The sequence below is a fragment of the Alexandromys fortis genome, unplaced genomic scaffold (genome assembly GCF_014885135.2).
Source record: "Alexandromys fortis isolate MF-2015 unplaced genomic scaffold, M_Fortis_MF-2015_v1.1 scaffold_122, whole genome shotgun sequence".
Taxonomy (NCBI): Eukaryota; Metazoa; Chordata; class Mammalia; order Rodentia; family Cricetidae; genus Alexandromys; species Alexandromys fortis.
In genome coordinates, this window is record NW_026068004.1 from 523883 (window position 1) to 537860 (window position 13978).

Below are 13978 nucleotides of genomic sequence, written 5' to 3' on the forward strand. Positions count from 1 at the left end.
CTCTCTCTCTCTCTCTCTCTCTCTCTCTCTCTCTCTCTCTCTCTCTTTCTTCTCTCCTCCCCTCTCCTCTTTTCTCTTCCCTCCCCTCCCCTTCCCTCCTCTTCTCTTCTTCTTCTTTTTCTTTTTTTTCAGCCCCCAGCATTTATTGGCTTATGGCGACATCGGTTCTACCTGTTTCACGGGCTTGTTTCTTGGGCCTTTCCCTTTCTCTTTCAACCACCCAGGCACATACGAGGCAGCCACACAGTCCGGACCACCAGGGCCCTCGACTCAGTCTCACCGGGAAAGCCTCTGTTGTACAAGGTAACACAGCCACAAGGGCTGGGGATTAGGGTGCCGGCATCTGCAGGGACCCAATATTCTGCCTATCACAGCCATCTCCCTCGAGTGATCAAAATAACCTGCGCACGGCATATGCAAATTCGCGGTGTAGCACCTGCCCTGTAAATTGCGGCTATCACTAAATCGGCAAAGATAAAAATGGCTTCTGTTAAGCCATTTTTAAAACTGAGAGCAGGACTTTGGGGCAGTGTGCAGGGAGGGGACGAGACTAAGTTTTGAATTCTTTTTCTTTTCTTACAGTGATGTTGGGTCCCTTTTAACAGGGCTGGAGAGATGGCTCAGTGGTTAAGAGCACTGTTTGTTCTTCCAGAGGACCCGGGTTCAATTCCCAGCACCCACATTGTCACTCAAAAAACACTGTCTATAACTCCAGTTCCAGGGGATCTAACACCTTTACACCCATGAGGCAATGAAAAGAACAACTTTGACTCCCAAGATTTGCCAGGAGCAATAGAAGAGGGGGCCTGGAGTTGTTGATGGCAGACTCTGGCCAAAGCCACATGAATTCACATATAATTGACACTGGCCACCATAGTGGCCTCCCTCCTTCTCAAGTCCCTTGAGACTGGCTTGCCTTTCAGTTTGATGAAATCTCCAGTCTTTACACCCCTGTGGCCTTGGGTCTGATAAGCCTTTTGTCACCTGCCTGTAGTCTCTACTGCCTAAAAACTTGACTAAGAACAGTCCCAGGCTTAGAGAGATACCTGACCAGAAGCTTCCCCCACCCAGTCGGACTCCAGCAGGACTCCAGCAGGACTCCAGCCGACTCCCTGCAGGCAGCACCCATGAAGGGTGCCTGGCTCTCGTCCCAGAGCGGGCCTTGAACAGACTGCACCCCTAGTCACCCCCAAGTTATCACCCAACACTGTCTCCCTTCCAGCATAGACCAGGGTATCCCCTGAAACCTCAGTGAAGATTGCTTCACGGAAGGACTTTCTTCCCTTAAGGCAGTGGTTCTCAGCCTGTGGGGTGCGACCCCTGGAGGTCAAATATCACAGAGTATAGCCGGGAGTTGGTGGCGCACGCCTTTAATCCCAGCACTTGGGAGGCAGAGGCAGGCGGATCTCTGTGAGTTCGAGACCAGCCTGGTCTTCAAGAGCTAGTTCCAGGACAGGCTCCAAAACCACAGAGAAACCCTGTCTCGAAAAACAAAAACAAACAAACAAACAAAAAAAAAACAAAAAAAAAAAATCAGAGAGTATGAATCTCGAATATTTACAATTCATAACAGTAGCAGAATTACAGTTAGGAAGTAGTAACGGAAATAACACCACAACGTGAGGGTTGCAGCATTAAGAAGGTTGAGAACCACACTGCTCTAGAGAAAGCAGCCACATTTGATCAGATTCCAAAGTAGAACTGTGACACCCCCCCAATCACAAACTCTTCCCTGCCACAGGGAAACCCATTACTACTTAAATCCTTGCTCCTCGTGAATCTTGCTGTTTCCTTGTTTATCAAGACACCCCCCCACTGTCATGTGACCCACTGGAGCCCAAGGGAGCCTGCTGATCTTAGATAGGAGAGGTTCTGATTCTGAGGAATATAATTGCCCAGCAAAGCCACCGTGCTGGCCCTTCTGCTTACAGACCACATTCATTATGTGGGGGCTTACACACCGAGGACCCCAGAGGGGGATGGCTGGGCTTTCGCTGCGGATGCACAGCGTCCCCCTGGTCCTGCCCTCTATTAGAGCACGGCTGGGCAGACCCCGCAGCCTTTCTCCTGGAATTTGAAGGGATCAGGATGAAGAGGCTGAAGCTTAGGTTTTTGAGCAGAGGTAATTTCAGAAGGTAGAATCATAGCTTAAAGGAACTCTCGCGGGAATTTGCCTGATGTAAAGCTAACAAGACATTGTGATAATTTCTCTGGAGCTGGCTTCATTCCAAGTTGGATTTTAAACGCAGATTATAAAGCAAACACCATCCCCCACAAGTATTAAAGGAGGGGAGAATAACAGAATGGGGGCTGCAAAAATGGTCTCTATTGTGGGACCAAAAGCCGTCAATCACGCAGGCTGACAGGCGTCAGAGATTGACAGACAGGCCCTCGCTCCTGACTTCAGTTATCAAGGGGAATGGGAAAAGTGTCTGCAAGAACATGTTAAATTGCCAAAGTCATTACCAGTCACCAATTACCAAAGAAAAGATAACAAGGTGTATTTTAGAAAAATCGATGCAACAACATGCATTTCAATACAGTGAGTTTTTTAGAACTTTTGAAAACAAAAGGAACTATTTAGGGAATATACACGGTGGTTTTCCAGCGCACACCAAACACGGGGCTTTGTGAAGTCATCAATATTCACTTTCGATTTGGCTCTGCTTTAGGGGAGCCGGGATTAAGCAACAACCTAATGTACTTTCAGCCTTTCCCCTACACGTCTACCCAAAGGAGGGAACCAGGGAAAGCCTGCTTGGTTCCCAAAGACCTCTCAGGGTCCTAGGCATGGACGGGGCACAGGAGAAGTAGGCAGCTGCTTGCTGATGGGCAGTGGGCACTGTTGGGCAGGATGCTTCCTGTTGTAGTCCATCTTAATTGGATCCCAACCTATCCCAGCCCTGAAGGAGAACTGGAGGACCCAGCTGCTGCCCCACATGGGGTGACAGGAGGGTGTGGGGGGGACAAACTCAACAAATGAAAGGGAGGCAGGACAGAAAGATCCAGGAAAATGATAAAAATGATGGAGTCATGGAGAGGGAGTAAAGCACCCACCCTGGAGGACGGGAGAAGCCTCTGGCCAGTTGGAGACAGGATCCCAGCACAGCCAACATGCGCTGAGAAGATTGCTGATATCAAAACAGTATTTTTCATCTATGGATTTTTTAAGTGCTAACCTAACCACAAATTCCTCTTAAGAGCTGACGGCATATGTCCTTGGGTGGTGCCTCATTCCTCTTCGCGAAGGCATTCTGGGGATCTCAAACAAGAAGTTAGCTTGGCTTGCAGTAAAGACATCCTACCTTCTTGCATCCCTGAGATCCCATTGGTTACAATCCTACCAGGAGCTGCCGAGGAGCCGTCCTGCAATCTCATTTAGAGTCCCTTACAGCTCTCTGAAGACAGCAACGTCCAAATTCGCTAAGGTGGTATGTGTGGCTCTTGTGACGACAATGAAGGGCTGGGCGATTCCACGAGAAGCTCACACCCATGCGCACACCACGGGGTGGGTGTTTTTCCGAGCATATCTCTCTCTCTCTCTCTCTCTCTCTCTCTCTCTCTCTCTCTCTCTCTCTCTCTCTCTCTCTCTCTCTCTCTCTCTCTCTCTCTCTCTCTCGGACTATATTAAAACATCTTTTAATGGAAACGCAATTCTGTTACACACTGGCTGGTTCTGAAACTTTTCTCTCCATCTCCGTCAAGAATCCCAAGTCTGTCTGAGTTCAGGATCTTAGCAGTCTAACGCATCTCCTTAAAGGACCGAGGGTGACGGCACGGGTCTGTGCCGCTCCCCTCTCAGCACTGACAAAAGGCTATCACAGACCGCCCAGAGCTACTGGACAAGGGCATCCAGAATGCGCCATGGGAGAAAAGAAAAGGAGGGCACAGTAGCTGGCAGGAACTGGAAAAGGACTCGAGAGAAGGGAGGCAGGGCCAGGCTCTTAGAGAATGAACATGTTTATATTGAAGATGCAAACTCCTAAAAGAGGACTTTCCTCCTCTCCTGCTGCTCATGGCTTTCAGGTGACAGGACCTCCCTGTTCCTGACCTGCAATTGCCCCTCCCATGAAAAACTTCACTGATGGGAACTGGGAAGTGAGGGGTGAGGACTGGGAAGTAGGCATGAGAGGGGTGGGGGTGGCCTAGCCCTCTCTAGTTTTTTTTTTTTTTTTTTTTTAATTTTAGCAGTGGTCCTCATCACGCCAACACCCTTTCTCCTATCATGTCATTAACTTAAGGGGCAGCTCTGCCTCCGGGCAGTAGGTACCTGCTGGCCAAGTGGCCTTGAGACCAGAGTAGGGAGCCTGACTTCATCATTGCTCAGAGCCTTCCAACCAGCCTTAGAGGAGGCCAGGCCTGGTGTTTCCAGTTCAGTCCGCTGATTCTGCACTCAAAGCAGAGTGTGATTCTCATTCCCTACAAGAAACCTCAGCATCCTCCCTAAATAGAGCCTGGGGTTTTCAGAATTGGCATGCTGACAGGGGATGTTGAGTGGTGGCAGTGGTGAATTTGTCCTTATATGTTTGTCTGAGGTGTGTCCCTTTTCCCACAAATTTCTTTGGGGGAAGATTTGGAAATTAGTTATTAGAACCCCATAGTGTTCATATATTAATATAAATTTCATTACAGTATAAGATAATGGATTGCATACAGCAATAAGAACCAATTTGAGTTTTGGCACACACACACACACACACACACACACACACACACGCGCGCGCGCGCGCGCACACACATACACACCCAATCAATATATATAATGCATTTCCATCTCCTCAAAAAGTTCCTTCATGCTCTAACCCAGGTAAATGTCATCCCCAAATGTTCTCAGTCAGCTGCCGATGTGATTCCCCCCATTACAAATGAATGTAATCTGTTCTAGAACACGGCGCACACGCGTTCACCATATTTACAGCATGTCTGCTTGTTTCTGTCTTTCCTGCTGAGTACTATTTTATTGTCTGTTGACTTACCTGCTGATGGGCTCCTGGGTGGTTTCCAGCGGGTTTTCACTTTTGAGTCCAAGTCTCACCCTGAACTTGACTGTCCTTAAATTTGAGATCCCCTTGCTTCAGTTTCCCAAACTCTGGGGTTCCTCAGGCTTTAATTTGCATTTTCTTGGTGATGATGGTGGTTTGAAAGAAAATGGCCCCCAATGGGAGTGGTGCTATCAGGAGGTGTGGCCTTGCTGAAGCAGGTGTGGCCTTGTTGAAGGAAGTATAACAGTGGGGTGGAGGGCTTTGAGGTTTCCTATGCTCAGGATGCTGCCCAGGGTCTCAGTTGACTTCCTGTTGCCTACAAGATGTAGGACTCTCAGCTACGTCTCTGGCACTATGTCTGCCTGCATACTGCCATGCTCCCCAGCATGATAATGGACTGAATCTCTGAACTGTAAGTAGCCACCCCAATCAAATGTTTCCTTTATAAAACTTGCTGTGGTCATGGTGTCTCTTCACAACAATAAAAACCCAAACTAAGACAGTGACTAATGATGCAGAATGCATTTTGTGGATATGTGTGTATGTGTGTGTGTATCACATATATAAAAATCTAAATCTATCTATATATTTGTGAAGTGTTTGATCAAATATTTTGCCTCTCGGTAATTAGTTTGTCTTAATAAGTTCCAGGTGTTCTTTTTATATTCTGGATAGAAGTCCTTTAGACAGTTACACTCGTTTTTTTTTCTCTGTAGCTTTGGTTCCTGTCCTGGAACTAGCTCTTGTAGACTAGGCTGGCCCTGAACTCACAGAGGTCCGCCTGCCTCTGCCTCATGAGTGCTGGGATTAAAGGCATGTGCCACCACCACCCAGCTAAATTTTGTAAAGTTTTAATTTAATTTTTAAAAGGTGTCTTTATGTTGGTCTGTGCACAGGAGTGCAGTGTTCAGGGAAACCAGAAGAGGGCATCAGATCCCCTGGAACTAAAGTTACAGTGGCTTTAAGTCATCCCACATAGGTGCTGGGACTCAAGTCCAGGTCCTCTGAAAGATCAGCAAACACTCTTAACCATGAAGTTGTCTCTCCCGTCCCAACACATTTAAGTAGATCTATTTTCTTGACTCTCCTCTGCTCCATTGACTTCTTGTGTCCTATGCAAACACCTCATTGTCTTGATTATTATTCGCTTTATAATAAGCTTTGAAAGCAAGTAGTCAAGCTCCCTAACCTCAGAACACCAGATGTTAGGTTGCTTGGAATTGCTAGAAAGAAATGTGCTTGGATTCAAGGTCTAATGAATTGTTTACATCAGCCTAAGAAGGGTTGTTCACCATTCTCAATCAATATATCTGTGGTCCTCAGAGGATCCTGGGGTAGTGAAATCATTTGGGTTTTGCAATAAGTGATGGCCTGCCTACATTGGTGAATTTCTCACTGGCACAGTCTTGATTGTGATCATAAGGCAGAGGTTTGCAATGGAGTGAATTTCCATCTAGGACTTCTCCTCCATACACAGGCACACAAGAGGCTGCTGGGATGCCAGCTGCCTGGGCTCTCCAGGTGTGTTGCGGCGGGAGAAATTTTGAAATAGTCAATCAAATCCCCTGGATTTTTGCACACGCCTCGAACCAGTTACCTGCAGTGCTCATAGGAAGGAACCCCGGTTAACAGACTGGGTTCAATTCTCAGGGATCCACTGGTCCCTAGTCAGAAGCCTCCTTCAGAGGGGATCTGTCTGGCACCCAGACAGACGACACAACGTAAACCCTTGCCAAGTGGATCCAAGCCTTGTCTGAGCAGTATCGTTTCATTTCAGAGGAGCTGTTTCCCCAGAATCTAATTTGGCCCTCTCAGAGTTCCCATTTTCCTGGAGTCATTGTATCTGATTCAGCCTTTAGCTTGCACTGTGGTGTAGATCTGAAACAATAGCGTCTGAATGCTGACCTGCTCCGTTTGTATACACTGTATTCTGAGACTAAACAAAGCAATGTACATTACTAGTTCTCTGCTCCACCCTCCCCTGCCTCAGGGTTCTGTATGCGTCTACTTATCCTTATCAAATCCATCCTGGTGCAGGAGCCCATGTGAAGGTTTCTCCACACTATTATTTCTCATTTGCAGCCGATAGTGAGTGAGAAATGCCAGTGACTCGATAGGAGGGAAGCTGTGTGTATTAGTTTTGTTTGGCTGCTATAACAAAACTGTACAACTTGGTGACTTAAAACAACTGTGATATTGCCTTTATTATGTTTAGGAATGTTCCTAAGCCAACAGCCAATATCATACTAAATGGAGAGAAACTCAAAGTCATTCCACTAAAATCAAGACCAAGACAAAGCTGTCCACTCTCAATACCTATTCAATATAGTACTCGAAGTCCTCACTAGAGCAATAAGACAACAAAAGGAGATCAAGGGGATACAAATTGGAAAGAAGTCAAACTTTCACTATTTGTAGATGATATGATAGTTTACATAAGTGACCCCCAAAATTCTACCAGGGAACCCCTACAGATGATAAACACCTTCAGTAATGTGGCAGGACACAAGATGAACTCAACAAAAATCGGTAACCCTCCTATATACAGATGATAAATGGGCTGAGAAAGAAATCAGAGAAACATCACCTTACACAATAGCCACAAACGACAAAATATCTTGGGGTAACTCTAACCAAACAAGTGAAAGATCTGTTTGACAAGAACTTTAAGTCTTTGAAGAGCAAAATTGAAGAGGATATCAGAAAATGGAAAGATCTCCCATGCTCATGGCCAGGTAGGATTAACATAGTAAAGATGGCTATCTTACCAAAAGCAATCTATAGATTCAATGCAATACCCATCAAAATCCCAGCATAATTTTTCCTAGACCTCAAAAGAACAATACTAAATTTCATATGGAAGAATAAAGAACCCAGGATTGCCAAACGATCCTGTACTTAATAAAGGAACTTCTGGAGGCATCACCATCCCTGACATCAAGCTCTATTATAGAGCTATAGTAATGAAAACATTGGCTTAGAAGCAGACAGGTGGATCAATGAAATTGAATTGAAGACCCAGATGTCAACCCACACACCTATGAACACCTGAGTTTTGACAAAGAAGCTAAAATTATACAATAGAAAAAAAGAAAGCATCTTCAACAAACGGTGCTGGCATAACTGGATATCAACATGTAGAAGAATGAAAATAGATCCATATCTTTCACCATGCACAAAACTCAAGTCCAAATGGACCAATGACCTCAACATACATCCATTCACACTTGACCTCATAGAAGAGATTGTGGGAAGTACACTTGAAAGCATTAGCACAGGAGGCCACTTCCTAAATATAACCCCAGTAGCACAGACACTGAGAGCAACAATTAATAAATGGGACCTCCTGAAACTGAGACACTTCTGTAAAGCAAAGGACATGGTCAATAAGACAAAACAACAGCCTACAGAATGGGAAAAGATCTTTACTAACACTACATTTGACAGAAGATCTCCAAAATACACAAAGAACTCAAGAAACTAGATATCAAACTACCAAATAATACAATTAAAAATGGGGTACAGATCTAAACAGAATTCTTAACAGAAGAATATCAAATGGGTGAAAGACACTTAAGGAAATGCTCAACATCCATAATCATCAGGGAAATGCAAATCAAAACAACTCTGAGGTACCATTTTACACTATCAGAATGGCTAAGATTAAAAAAAAATCACAGATAATGTCTTATGTTGGAGAGGGTGTAGAGTAAGGGGAACACTCCTCCATTGCTGGTGGGAGTGCAAACTTACATAGCCGCTGTGGAAATCAGTATGGCAATTTCTCAAAAAATTAGGAATCAGTCTACCTTGAGACCCAGCAATACCACTCTTGGGCATATACCCAAAGGAAACATGCTCACACCACAAGGACATTGGCTCAACCATGTTCATAGCAGCATTATTTGTAATAGCTAGAACCTGGAAACAACCTAGATGCCCCTTAACTGATAAAGAATGGATAAGGAAAATGTGGTACATTATACAATGGAGTACTTACTACTCAGTGGTAAAAAGTAGTGATATCTTTACATTTGTAGGCAAATGGATGAAACTAGAAAAAAAACCCCACCCTGAATGAGGTAACCCAGACCCAGAAAGAAAAATATAATATGTTCTCACTTGTAAGTGGATATCAGACATAAAGCAAAGGATGGGCAGCCTACAGTCCACAACCCCAGAGAAGCTAGACCCCCTTCCAGAAACAGATGGATGCAGATGCAGGGATCCACAACCTCAACTGACAACTTGGCCCAGCTCCTGGAAGACAGTTGAAGAGAGGGAGGAGTGATAGATAATATGAACAAAGGGGTCAAGACCATGATGGGGAAACGCACAGAATCAGCTGACCCGAGTTAGTGGGAGCTCACTGACTCTAGACTAATGACTGGGGAACCTGCATAGGACTGAACTAGGCCCCCTGAATGCAGGTGACAATGGTGTGGCTTGGGCAGTACATGGGGCCACTGGCAGTGGGACCAGGATCTAACTCTAATGCATGAACTGACCTGTGGAGCCCATTCTCTATGGAGAGATACCTGGCTCAGCCTAGGCATAGGGTGGGGGTGGGAGGCTTGGTCCTGCCTCAATAAGGTGATGGGACAGACTTAGTTGACTTCCCAGGGGAGGTCTTACCCTCTCTGAGGAACGAATGAGGGTTGGGGTGGGGAGAAGGGGGAAGTGGGAAGAGAGGAGGGATGAGGAACTGGGATTGTTAGGTTAAATAAACAAATAAACAAATAAATAACTAAATAACAGCAGCAGCAGTGTGTCATCTTCAGTGCTAAAGCCCAGGAATTAGTTCACATCTGTGAGCCAGCTGGACCACACATCCTTCTCAGGCTTGGGATTTGCCTCTTCCCACTCCTGGCGGCTGACAGAGTATCAGGTGTTTGTGGTTTCAAAGTTTCCATCTCCACCTTTTCCTCGTCCGTGTAAAATCTCTCTGCTTCTTTTTACAAAGTTAGTTATTCTTTGAGAATTTCACTCGTGCATACGATGACTTTGATCATATTTGCCCTCCATTCCCACCTCCAGCTCCTCCCAGCTCCACTTCCATCTTCACGTTCTTTAGAAAAACATAGTAACACAGAGTCCAATTAGCTCTAGTAATAGGTGTGTGTGTGTGTGTGGGGGGGGTATCCACTGGAACAGGGCCAGCCTCCCAGAGACCACACCCATAAAGCAAGTTGGCTTTCCTTCCTCTAGTGGCTGTCACTGTTAGTGTCTCCTAACCCGGGGTGGGGACTGTGTGGTCCTCCCCCATCCATGCTGGGGTGCTGCCTGGCTTGCTCTTGTGGAAGTCTTACGTAGGCAGCCACAGCAGCCCTTAGTTCATGCGTGCAGCCATCTGTCATGTCCAGAAAACAGTTGTTTTGCCCCAGTCCTCCCCACACCGTGGTTCTTCGATCTTTTCACCTCCTCTTCTGTGATGCTCCCTGAGCCTTGGAGAGAGGGGGTGTGATATAGATGCCCTGTTCATGACTGTGTGCTCCACAGAGACTGCTACTCTGCCTTTTAATCAAATGTGAGTCTCACTGGGTGGTGTTGGCACGTGCCTTTAATCCCAGCACTCAGGAGGCAGAGGCAGGTGGATCTCTGTGAGTTCAAGGTCAGCCTGGTTACAAGAGCTAGTTCTAGGACAGGCTCCAACGCTACAGAGAAAACCTATCTTGAAAAAACAAAAATGTGAGTCTCTGTATTTAACTGTGCCCGTTGCCTTTGATGAGGACTGAGAGCTGCCCAGACCTACAGAGATAGAGATGCTTGTTTAGAAGGCAGCTTGACACTGTGTCCATTTAGCAAAGCACAGTGGTAGGTTCACCTCTAGGGTCTGTGAGATAACCAGCCATGGGTTCTTGGCTGTGTTTACAGTATCAGACGTGACTTGCCTCCTGTGGGGCAGTTCTCTGCCTCCACAGAAAAGACGCTGCTGGGATTCCCAGCCCATCCACGGAATCCATTGCTCCCATCTGTGCAGTCTTTGCCGCATTGACAGTTCTCCTAGGACCCAGGAACAAGGATCTTAGCTCTTTGGTGGTCATTTAGTTCACCATGGTGTGTGTGAGTGTGCACATGTGTTAGTGCGTGTGTGTGTGTGCGTGAGAGCATGGATGTGTATGCTGGTAGGTGTGCTACAGAACAAGAAGGGAAAGCATGTCCTTTCTGTCCCATTTGTACAGATTTATCTCAAGATGAAGCAGTCTGCAATTCCATCTAAATGGCCTGTGTGTGCATGGTGTGTGTGTATGTGTATGTGTGTGTGTGTGTGCACGTGTGTGTGGTTGGTTTATGACTGGACACCAAACAAGGATGTTGTGAGTCCTGCTCTATCTCTTTCCATCTTATTCCCTTGAGGCAGGGTCTCTCTCTGAACCCGAAGCAAGGCTGGTGGTGACACCAAGCCCTGGCAATCCTGGTGTCACCGTCCCTACACGGAGGGCTGCATTATGGCGCTCATAGCCATGCCTACCTTTTTATGTGGATTTGGAGATTTGAACTCAGGTCCTTATGCTTGTGCAGCAAAGACTCTTCCCCTCTGTGCCATCTCCACAGCCGTGCCGTAGGCTTTATTAGGGGCCAAGACGCCAGGGCTCCCAGACGACGGGCCCAGGAGTCGTATTTGATTTTTGTTGTTTTGCCAAGTCAAATAGCTGTGACAGGGACCCAGGAATCCACAAAGCCTAAAATACCCATTATGTGGTCCTTTACAGAGCAATGGGCAGCAGGCTAGTCTAGAGCAATGTCTCTATGTACAGATGCGGAAACTGAGGCCCAGAAGGCAGGCAGTGACACGGAGACAGATTCCGGGGCCATTTCCTAAGAGGATTCTCTCCTGGGGCTCCTCCCTCCCCGCCAGGGCATGGCTGGTCCACCTGCACGGCTGGGTGGAATCCAGTCTTCAGGAAGCCAATCTCAGGCAGCGCTCAGCTTCTTAGAAGGGTGTGTTGACAGACCCTGCTTCCCACCTCTAAGAGCCGAGCAGAGGCTCTGGGCCGTCAGTGTGTGTCCCTAGTGTTCACACGGTGCCAAAAGAACAAACGAATGGCTAATAGGGCAAATAAATGATGTGATCAACGTCTTTGAAGGATCCGAGCTGGCGTGATGTTGCCCCATCTTTCTGCTGGGGGCCAGCAGAAAGGACCCCAGAGCAGACCTAGTATTCGGTTCCCTGATTTGAGACTAGTGGGGGCTCCCCAAGGCCAACTCCCCCACACCCAGGAGGTCTCAGGAGGCCTGAAGAATTCAGAGGCAGGGGGACTAGTGAGGTCCCCCTGGTGACTCTCAGGGAGGTGGGGAGGCACTGTGGGACCTTTAATGATGACTAATTTGCAGCTTATTAATGCGGTGGTAATTAAGAATATTCATTTTATTAAAAGCCGTTTATTGTAATAACACATGCAAATCCGGAGAGCGCATTGTGCTCACGTACCAATCCACACGGGTCTATTGTGGCTCAGCCGATGGCAGGTCGCTGCGTCACTAATTGTTAGAGTTTAGGGTCTAATTTTAAACCCTTTTAATTCCATTTGAAATAATTGCTTTAATGAAATTCAAAGTACTCAGAGGCAGTCATGGAAAAGGTGGGTGGTGGTCCCCTTCTGCCCCCAGGAGCTGGGCTTTAAGCCCTGTGGTAGGAGATCTGTGCTTGCCCTGGGGCTTCAGTGTTAGAGGAAGTGTGCTTCAGGAGAAATTGGTGAAGTCTTATGATAGCCAGGGTTCTGTCTGTTTAGGGATAGTAGCCCAGGCTGGGGAAGAGCCAGTCTGTATGCAGAGAGACTGCAGGAGGCAGAGGGATGTCATCTCTATAAGCCACATAGGGACGAAGTCTGCAGAGATGAGAAGAGACCCTTCACCGGGGGTCACATCACTAATCCCAGTAGCATCAGTGATCCTCAGACAAGCTAAACCTAGGAATTGTCTTCCTCATAGTGTAACTCTGATGGACTGTGTCCTGCGTGCTAAGGATGCCACTTTGCAGTCATTTCCCGAGGCCACTGAGGCTGGGAGAGGATCACTTCCCTTTTAAAAGAGAGGTTAAAGGGCTAGACTTGCACCAAAGCGTATCTCCCTGTTCTCTCGGAGACCATCTATGTCCTGAGGTGGTGGGTCAGACCTGGGACTTCAAACCTAGGGGGATCAGAATCACTCAGGGTGTTTCTGTGAACAGTTTCTGGAGCCCTACATACAGTACATACTGTCGGGACTGTCAGGGGCTGTAGCCTGAGGGCCTTCATCTTCTCTGTGCCTTTCTGGCTGTGCATCGGGCCTTTCCCAAAGAGAGTAAGAAGAGCAAGCTTACTCTCTTTTCTAATTTTGTTTCCCAGCGCTGAGTTTAGACAATACCATGTGCCAGAGGGCTGTTCTAGGTGCTGTCTAGAATCTTCCTGAAGTCTGCTCAGGGTCAGAGGCCAACATCTTCTGGATACAACCATAGTTTTTTGAACAGAATGTTCTGGAAGCAGTGATGGGATGCTGTCTTTGAAGGAAGGCAAAAGCGAAGGCTTACCAGAAGGAACTGCCTTCAAGGGGAAGGCTGCTGCCTCAGGAAAGCATGGAAGGATGTTCCACAGAGGAGAAGAGGAAGAAGGGAGCAGAGGCATGGACGTCTGGGGCACTGGATGGGCTGGCTTGCATTCTTCTCTGCATGTTCCAGTTGTGTGTGTGTGACAATAGTGATGTGGGCATATTATTCTGTCTTGTTGTCAGGACTGCTCTTCCTCCCGTGGACTTTGGGGACACAAACATCCACATGGTGAGGAACCCAGCAGATGGGGAGCTAATGTCAGTCAACACCCCTGATTGGAGCCTCAGAGCCTCGTCAGCCTTCCCCGGTGGGACTGTACTCAGAAAAACAGCCTGGCAACTGTTAGACAACCCAGAGAGACCCTGAATCCGGGACCGGGGTTAAATCAGGCCTGAACTGTGGACCCAAGGGAGCTCGGACTGGCTTCCCCCAGCTTGACTGAGGCCCCCAGACGAAAGGCCCAGTGCTT